At 38.3% G+C, this 9,300-nt stretch overlaps 1 pseudogene; it reads right to left on the reverse strand.

Moving 5' to 3' along the window:
• Nucleotides 1-4,589: 4,589 nt before the first annotated feature.
• The window catches only part of LOC101654110, a 44,363-nt pseudogene continuing 39,652 nt past the window's right edge, over nucleotides 4,590-9,300 (reverse strand).

Below are 9,300 nucleotides of genomic sequence, written 5' to 3' on the forward strand. Positions count from 1 at the left end.
TGTGTATCCGTTTAGGTGACTAGCTACATAATTTTTCTATGATTAAAGCATGAATTTATGTTATGAAATATTTATATTAATATTTATAGAATCTTAATATTATGTTAAGATTCATATTATGAAAAATAAAGATATATAGCACACAATAAAAAATTAATTGTACTATAACAAGAATTGAGAAAATTCATGCAGTACCATTAAGTGTCTCATTCTGCTGATCACAGATTCCCTATAAGTTGAACCCAATTCAATGACACTTATTACCAACAAAGGTACTGGTAATTGGGGTAGGGATGGCACATTTTGAAGAAATCAGAAGTGCTAGAACAGAGCACCAGTGTTTACTTTTTATTTACAGCAAAGACAAAATAACAACATGTCTTAATGAAAATTTGGCATCCAAATATAAAATGCTATGGATTTATTTAGAAGTTTACTTCAGTCTATGGGTATTTACCTGTGATGCAAATATATACACGAATATGGTTAAGCATACAAGATGAAAGGCTTTCATAGCTTCATTAACACAGCCAAACACTTTGAGGGATTGAATCACTAATTCTAGAGAATTGAGACCATACTCTTAGATGACACAAAGGTCAATGGGAATAAGTTCACAAGACAATATTATGCATCCGACTTGGTTCTGTTCTGACTGGAATCTTGAAAGCTGTTAAGCATCCATTACAGTGGAACTTAGTCTTTTCTCTTCTGGAGGAAGGTAGAATGATGAAAATTTATACACACATAAACAATTGGTCCCATGGAGCACCCTAACATCAGCCTTCGTAGCCCTGAGACTAGGAGAACTAGATGGTACCTGGCTACCATCACCAATTTCTCTGAAAAAATAACATTAGCAGTTTCTGGATAGAGTTGGAGAAAAATGTGGAACAGAACGCAAAACCCCAAAACCAACCAGATTGACTAGTCGGAGAGGAAGTGCTGCAGAGACTATGGCCCCTCAAGACGAAGGGACTTAGTCACCATTCAGGCTGAAACAGAACTCACCTCTATGTTAGAATAGTCAAGCCTTTAAGATCTAATGGGCAGCATTTTCTGAAGGACAGCATTCAGAGGCTTAGGAAAGAAGAAATGATAAAAAGAGTAAATGCCTGGTGAAAACAGGATAAGTGATGGGGCATTGAGGTGCTTCCAAGGGATGAGTTGAAACGAAATGTGTATAATGGCTGAATGAAAAATAGTTAATCTGCTCTAAATCTTCACCACATTCAAAAGAAATAGTTTTATAAAAAAATGACTCAGAATATTTCTTAAGGAAATGCAATATTGTTATAAATTAAATTACCATTTCCATAAAGTTTATTCCCTCTCATACTGACTATATATGGAGTTTGCAATCTCTACGGGAGAAAACACCTCCTCATTTTTCTGTAGAACTGCCAAACTGAAAGTGAGCTATCCCATGCCTTACCCCCTCCACCACTAGGATTCCACATAAATTTAGTTATGTTCCCTCCCCTGTGACTTGGAAACTTAACCCCTATCCCTGTAATCAGGACTTTGTTTGTGTATAAAGATTTTAGTATTTTTATATTACTGAAAGATGAGTAGTAAATATGATTAGCTCAGTAATTTAAAAATATTAATATCTTTATATCCAAAGTATCACTAATTCTGTTTTCCTTTTCTTTAACTCTTTAAGCTTCTTAAACATGTTACCTAATTCTGTTTTCTTATTGCTTTTTTCCTGATATTTTCATTGTTATAGGGTTTCCAGGTTTTTAAACTCTTTCCCCTATCCATTGAAGGTATATAAACACCATTCACCTGAATTCAATTTCTGGTACTTACAGAGACTTATTTTTTGGAATAATCTTTTGGGATGAGTGTTGTTCAGGTGTTTGTGCCTCTTTTTCTTGAATTATTTTGGGTATGTGTATTGAGGTGGACTGCTGTTTCCCTAGGGTCATGGTGCAGCTATTAGGAGAAGGTGGGTTTGGGGGTTCATAAGGGCACAGTTGGCTCTGATAAGTGGTGCAGGAGAGGATTAATAGGAATCAGTTAACATCAGGTGGAAGGAAGAAAGGCGAGAAAAGGAGAGAGAGAAGGAAAGAAAAAGGAGTGGGAACGTTGTCTTTAAAAGACCAAAATATTATAAAAATAATGGAGAATGTATTTTAAGAGTCATATTAAAAATTAATAGGTACTGTAAAGTATATTTCAAGAGGAAAATGATCAAGAGAAAAAAGAGATAGTGGATGGGTAAAGAGAGGAGGATAAATTTAGCACGCAGGCTTCAGGTAGTACTGTTGTGGAGCAAGTGTTGCGCAGGTTGATCTTATACAGGCAAGGAATATGCCCAGTAGAAAAAAAATCAATGCCTTGCTGGCCAGCATCACACACTGAAGTGGTATATGATATAGGCATCTGGCAGGAGGGGAAGGGATCAGGTGGCTAAGTGTGGCAGGGCCAGTCAGTGTGGGGATGGGGCTAGGCACTATGGTAGGCAGGGCAGAACCCAGTAGTGTTGTGTGCTAGGGCCAGGCTGGGGAGTGGCTCCTATAGTGGTGGAGCTGGGTGGTGTGGGGTGTGATGGCTCTGGGGTGGGTGATCACTTGATGGGCCAGGCTGAAGAATTTCCTGAAAATAGCCAGTGTCTCTATGCTGGGGCAGAATTGTCTCTGCACCTGGAATCAGGAACCACAAGTGGTTGCTGAGATGGGGGCTGGGCCTGGGAAGGAGGGAGGGGTAGCAGAGGAGAAGGGATAAGTGAGAGCTATTTAGGGTATGTGTAGGGGTGTGGGTAGTCAGGATTACAAATCAATGGTGAAGAGGAAACCATGGGAAGTGTTAGTGGCTCTGGAAAAGGATGCTTAATGGATCTGTCAGTAGCTGCCAGCAGAGTTTGCTGATCTCCATGTATTGGGCTGAGCTCCATTCTCTCCTTGCTTCCCATGGACTCTGGAATGGAAGCATCTACATCCACCTAGCTTTTAAACTGCTCTTCTAAATTGCAGGGAATATAATTCTTCCCTCTAGATTTTTGGTTTTTGCAGGGAATATAATTCTTCCCTCTAGATTTTTGGTTTTTGCAGGGAATATAATTCTTCCCTCTAGATTTTTGGGTTTTTTGGGTTTCTGTTGAGGCCATGTTAGATAGTAGCTATCTTCCTTGTTAGATATCATCTATCTTCCCAGAATTTCCATTCAGCATTTTATGTTTTTAAGAACTATTTGCAAGGGATCCCATTGAAATGGCTCTCGATAGCAATGTGAAAGATAAGATAGAATTTAGGGGACAGTGAGTTTACTCTCATGGAAGAGGAACAGCACAAAGAGTTTGAGAACGGTTGCATGACTTAAAGAGCATAATCACTCGCACTAAAGATTAAATGCATTTGCATTATGATGGTGGAGAAGAATATTGGAAAGACAGTGAATGGCAAGAAGCACAAATATTTTTGTGCTTCCAATATATTTTGGAAGATGTTCAACAAGAATGCTCCTTGAAAGCAAATGCGGTGAGTCTTCATCTCGTTTACTTCGGACCCATTATCAGGAGGGACCAGTCTCTGGAGGACACCATGATTGGTAAGTGGAGGAGGGGCAGACTCTCAACAAGATGGATTGACACAGTGGCCGCCACAATGGGCTCAAACTTAACACCAATTGTGGGAAGGAAGCAGGCTGGGATAAGGTCTTGTTCCGTTTTGCATACAGGCTCTATGAGTTGTAAATGACTACAAGACACCAAGCAACAGCGTCAAAAATAAATGGTGTATGTAGAAACGATTGAATTGGTCTATGTTTGGCTGTGTACAAGGGACTTTTAAAAAATGCATTTCTATGAAGGGTTCCATTCATATATGCACTGCTATATTTCAAGCAAAACATGTTTTTCAAGCACAAGCAGGTTTCTGTGATCAGTGAATGCCTACAGAAAAGTTCACTCAATAACATACTTGTTTTAATTTTCATAATGTGCCCTCTTCAAAATCAAAAAGAAGTCTCATCAAAACAATAGCTTCCTATAGGTTCTGTTGGTTAGTTAAATTTAAACAAGGCAACTCAGAAAGTATTGGTACTTTTTTGTCAGATAAATACACATCTTTTTATCGAGGGTGACAAATCAAAACAAAAAGTAAAAAGACCAAATATGTAAAACCCATTGTTCCAGAAATACAAACACAATTTATTCAAATTCAAGCTTGGCCAGACCCTGGTCACAAACCCTAGTGAGGTGCAGCTAGCTGTGCACCAAGTCAGGGAGAGGGGACAGGATCAAATGGGAAGTCCAAAGGGATGGGAGAGGGCCCCCTACTGGTCACCTCCTGAAATACCTCCGCCTCTTCAGAGAGGGTGAAAACCTGCTGGGCCCCATCCTTTTAGGCATCCACCCCACCCCTGGCTAGGGTTCCAAGGCCAGGTTCAAGCAGTTCTCCCCTTCCTTGCTCTGCCCTCACGTTTTCATCTCTAGCCTCTCCCCTCTCCTCCATGCTCTTCTCTGTGATTAGGAGCAGGTTAGGATTCTGTCTGCACTGCAGTGAGGCGGGGGACCAGGGGAGAGGGGGGCGGGGAGACAGGTGAAGAGAGAAGAAAAAGAGCAGTCCAAGGACCCCATCTCTTCATGGGATCCCAAACTGTACAAGGAGCTCCTCTTTTGCATTCACACGGATCTGAGGAAGCGCACTGTAGGCATAAGCAGCTATGCTGGGGACCTGCGGCAAGTCGGAGAATAGGATGGGCTCGCTGGCCAGCACTGGGTGGTGCTGGCTGGTGAGAGATGGCAGCTTCTTCCAAGGGGTCAGTCAGGCTGCTACGGCGCCGTACTGCCTTGCCCGGTCCATGTACTCCTGCTGCTCCAGGCCCTGGGAGCCCGCAGCAGACACACGGACGATGGTGCTGGCTGTCCTGGCAAGGATGGAAGAGAGCAGGGCCTGCTCATCTGTGCGTGCGGAAGGCAGGCTGTGGTCCTTGGGCTCAGTCAGCTCCATTGAGGGCTTTGGTGGGAGGACTGCCAGGGTCCAGCATCAGCTTCCGTTCCTCTCGGTCCTGGTCAGAGTTCTCCTCGCTGCTGCAGCAGCACCCTATGGCCCGGGTTGGGCCTGGTGCAGGGACGGTGTCTGTCAAACGTATGTACCAAAGGTAGAATCTTGATAGGGGTTTTCAAAGGACACAAGATGATTATGAGCGCTTATAGGAAGAATTCTTTTTTCCTCCTCCTCCTCTTCCTCCTTCTCTTCTTCCTCTTCCTCCTCTTCCTCCTCCTCCTTGGCCTCCTCCTCTGTCGTCGTCTTCTTCTTCTAATTGAAAACTAGACTGACCAGAAGAATGCCAGGTAAGTTGGCTAAATAGCTATAGGTATAGGTACCCATGAAAATGCATCTGCTCAGTCTTCCAGATGAGTGAGTGCTTGCTATGAGACTTTCATTGTTAAATCATATCCCATTTACCCTACATTCCTCATCTGCCCAATAACTACTTCTTCTCTTTAACCCAAACTCAAAGAACACTTAAAAAGAACACGAGAGGTGTTGTTTGAGAATGCCAAAATAGTTAATCTGATGTGTTAGTATAAATAAAACTATTATTTTTGGAAGTGTATAAACCTAGATAGAAGATATGTTAGGACATAATAGCTTCACATTTTGGGATTTTGAAAATCCAGGTTATTGTGAGTTTATAAAAATACCTTTCTACTTACCCTTGAATATTCTAAGCAAGCACAAAATAAATAAAATTTTGTCAGATAAACTAAAATAAAATATATTGTAATAATGTGGGATTCTTAAATTGTTTCATTTTTTTAATGGAGGGAGAAAGCCCAGATACTTTTTGACCGATTCTTTAAGGTCAAGGTGAGGGCACAGAAGAGATGTAGATGATCATGATTATCCTTTGATGCAAGATTCAGTCACCATTGGTTGACACTATTTTAGACTCTCACATCTAACGCTAAGGGGCCACCCAAATTCCTAGTTGTCACATTTTAATCCTCTTCTCTGGGGAACACTTCTCTGGGATAGAGCTAGATCTGCATGTTTTGTATTTTGAACAAAAAAAAAAATTATTGCTATGTATAAAAAATGGTATCTTCTGAAACAATTTTTATCTATGTCATACAAAGATGAATAAGCTGTATTTCAATATCCTTTGTTCATCTTTTGTCATAACATTTACATAGACTCGATATATTGGTAATAATCTTATTTTAATTTATGTAGAATTGTGAAGGTGTCTCTTCACATGATCTTTAAGAACATTGACTAATGAGTCAACATTAAGAAATTCAAGTCTCTAACAAATGACCACATTCCTATGTTTTCATGAATCCAAAAGTGAAGGTATTTGGGGAATTAATTGTATTTTTTATCCTTAGCATATAAATTAAAGGAAATTTCAAATGCTTATTTCATGATATGTTTACTCTTATGTTTATTTACTTATCTCAAAATAATCATTCAGAACATGCCAAATTCAATGTAGTATATAACACATTGTAAATACATGAAGCATAATGGTTTCTAATGACATTTATATTCAATGTGGAAAAGCAATTAAGAAATATAAGGGAGTTTTAAACATTCACAGAAAATGTTATCAGTTAATTTCATTTTCCATTTTTGAAGATCCTTCATAGTTCCACAAATTCAAGATATAATTTTAAGGGACTATTAAATTCACCAGACATTTTAAGCCAGAGGAACATAATGATTGCACATTAATGAATACATGTTCTGCTTTATGTAGCAAAATGTAGCAAGTTTCTTGGTATAGTGCCATATAGTACAGAAATGTCCTTATAGCATACATTAATTTCTACATGCTGTTTGTTCAATATGGAGATGATAAAAAGAGGTTTCAAGAATTTATGGAAATGTTATTAAAGGATAATGGAATTATTCTACAACTGTAGCACCTTCTTACATGCAAACAGCAAGAGTGAAAAATTAACTCATCGTCCAAGTATTTTAAAACCATCTCCAGAGGATAGAAACAGTTAGCAAAAATAAAATAAACTTTTAGATGTGACTTTTATATAATCACTGTTTAAAATTGTGTACAGAAAGCACTTGAAGAAGAAAATATAATTAATTCACCAAGACAATCTTAGATGGAGATTTATAAAAGAATATCAGAAAAATCTACCATTTCAAAGCTTTTTAAACTATCCCTATCTATCACCAGGAATGATTTTCTCTTATAGAAAATTTCAGTTACAAGAGTGAAGGTAGTTTGCGGAAAGGCACTAAGGTTTCATTTCATACACTGCAAACCTAGTCATCTCTATCATTTCCTTTCAGAACTCATGTAGAGTGTCATCTAGGGAAAGCAAACAGTTGTTGAAGGTGACAAATGTAGCAGCTGCCCCTTTGGCTGCTGAAGATCCCAAGGCAAGCAGCAGAGCTAAAGTGTGTATACCGGCTTCTGGAAAGCATCATGCATGTAATAGCTATCTGTGAAATATTACAGGTCATTGATGTCCACATATTGTATTTTACATCTGGTTTAGGTAAACATCTTATATATCATTTTAGTTTTGCCTGCTGAAGGTACTGAACCACAGATTACAATTGCCTCCAGATTTATTGGTGTACAATAAGTAGATCTTTGCATTCTAAAATGTGTTTTTTAAGATGAATCCTGTCTGAATTCTGCTTAAATTACACTGAGATGGTTTCTGTAGAAAAAAACCCCTGAAACTTATGCTGCTTTATAAATGTAAGTTGGATAATTTTTAGAAAATTCCTGTGATATACTATACACATTTTTCTATTTTAAATAAGTATAAACATAGTATTCACAATCACTAAGTTTACAGATTTTCTATGCTTAGAGTTGATATAGATAAATTGTTCACGAAAGGAGGTATTTTATGTCATTTGTTATAATCTTCTACTGATATATTTCATCATTAAGATGCTAGCTAGCTATATATGAAATCTAGATTTCATGTCCCAATAGAATTTTAAAAATATTAGTAGATGTATTAATTATTTACCAAATAATCACTAATAGTGCCATGTTTCAAGTGCAATGCTAAATTTTTAAAAACCAAAGTTGATAAAAGACACACACCTTTATTGTACAGTTTATAGTCTACGTGGAAAATAATTAAATAAATTAAATTAAATTAATTAAATTAAATAAATTAAATAAATTACTTTAAACTATTGTAGTAAGTATTCCTTATGGAAGCGAAGTCTATGTGGAAGCCAATAGCAAAGGTTAATAACTCACTTAAGAGGTAATTGGAAGACTCCAGATAAATGTTTCTAAGATGAGACTTGGGAGAGTAGAAATTAATGAAAAATGAAAAGGAGACTTTCAAGGCATGTGTGGTCTGGTGTGGTGATAAGTTATAGGAATTGGGAGGAAAATCATTGAAATAAAAACATAACATTTAATGGTGGAGTAGTGTGGTCGTCACATAATTTTGTCAACTTGATATATAAAATTGAATAGGGTGGAGTATAGTCTGTCTATCAGATCACAGACTGATGGTGCCTCCTTGTGGGTGTGACGTGTTCATAAGGATTGTCCTGGGAACCCCTTCTCCCACTGTATGCTTCACCTTCATGTTGGCAAGCTCATACTTCCACCACCATTGGATCCACAAGACCGCACCAACCGGATTATGATCTTCCTACATTCTGAATCATTTCATGAGGCAACACGATTCTGAAGGGGGATTTATGGACTGAAGGACTAGTGTTGGACTTATGGACTTGATCTGGACTTGGCTGGGATGTGTTCCTGATATAACTACTTGATATAAAGTTCTCTCTTACCCAAATATGAGTGTCTCCAGGTTTGTTTCTCTAGTCAACCTGGCCTAATACGTTATGGGACCTTGGGAGTGGGGCACTAGAGAAACAACTCGTGGAGATGGAGAGTGGATGCTTGTTTGACTTGACCTCTGCCATACGAGTTTTCCTTTGGATACGATAAGGCCATACTGGTTACTCAATTATTTTCTAGAAAGTATCTGGGAAGTTTTGATTCTTTTCTTTTCTGGTTGTCTTTGGTTATTCCTGTTTGAAATGGTGATAATGAATTTGATTCATGCAATTCTTGAGCTCAGGGGGCAAAATGGCCCCTTGACTTCTTCTCTGAAGTCATTTTGTCTCCTCAAAATGGCTGACAGGAGGCTCCACCCTGACTTGATGTAGCCAGAGGCCAAAGGCCATACTGCATATGAATAGGACAGTTTAGACCAGATAAGGATTGAACATGACTGTTTTAAGGATTGAGTTTAGGATCTGGCTGTAATAGGTTTATACTGATTTATTCTACTTATTGTTATTGATATAATGTGTGACAGAAATGATTATT

The sequence above is a fragment of the Echinops telfairi genome, unplaced genomic scaffold, assembly GCF_000313985.2.
Source record: "Echinops telfairi isolate 266 unplaced genomic scaffold, ASM31398v2 ScPeMD7_7;HRSCAF=31, whole genome shotgun sequence".
Taxonomy (NCBI): domain Eukaryota; kingdom Metazoa; phylum Chordata; class Mammalia; order Afrosoricida; family Tenrecidae; genus Echinops; species Echinops telfairi.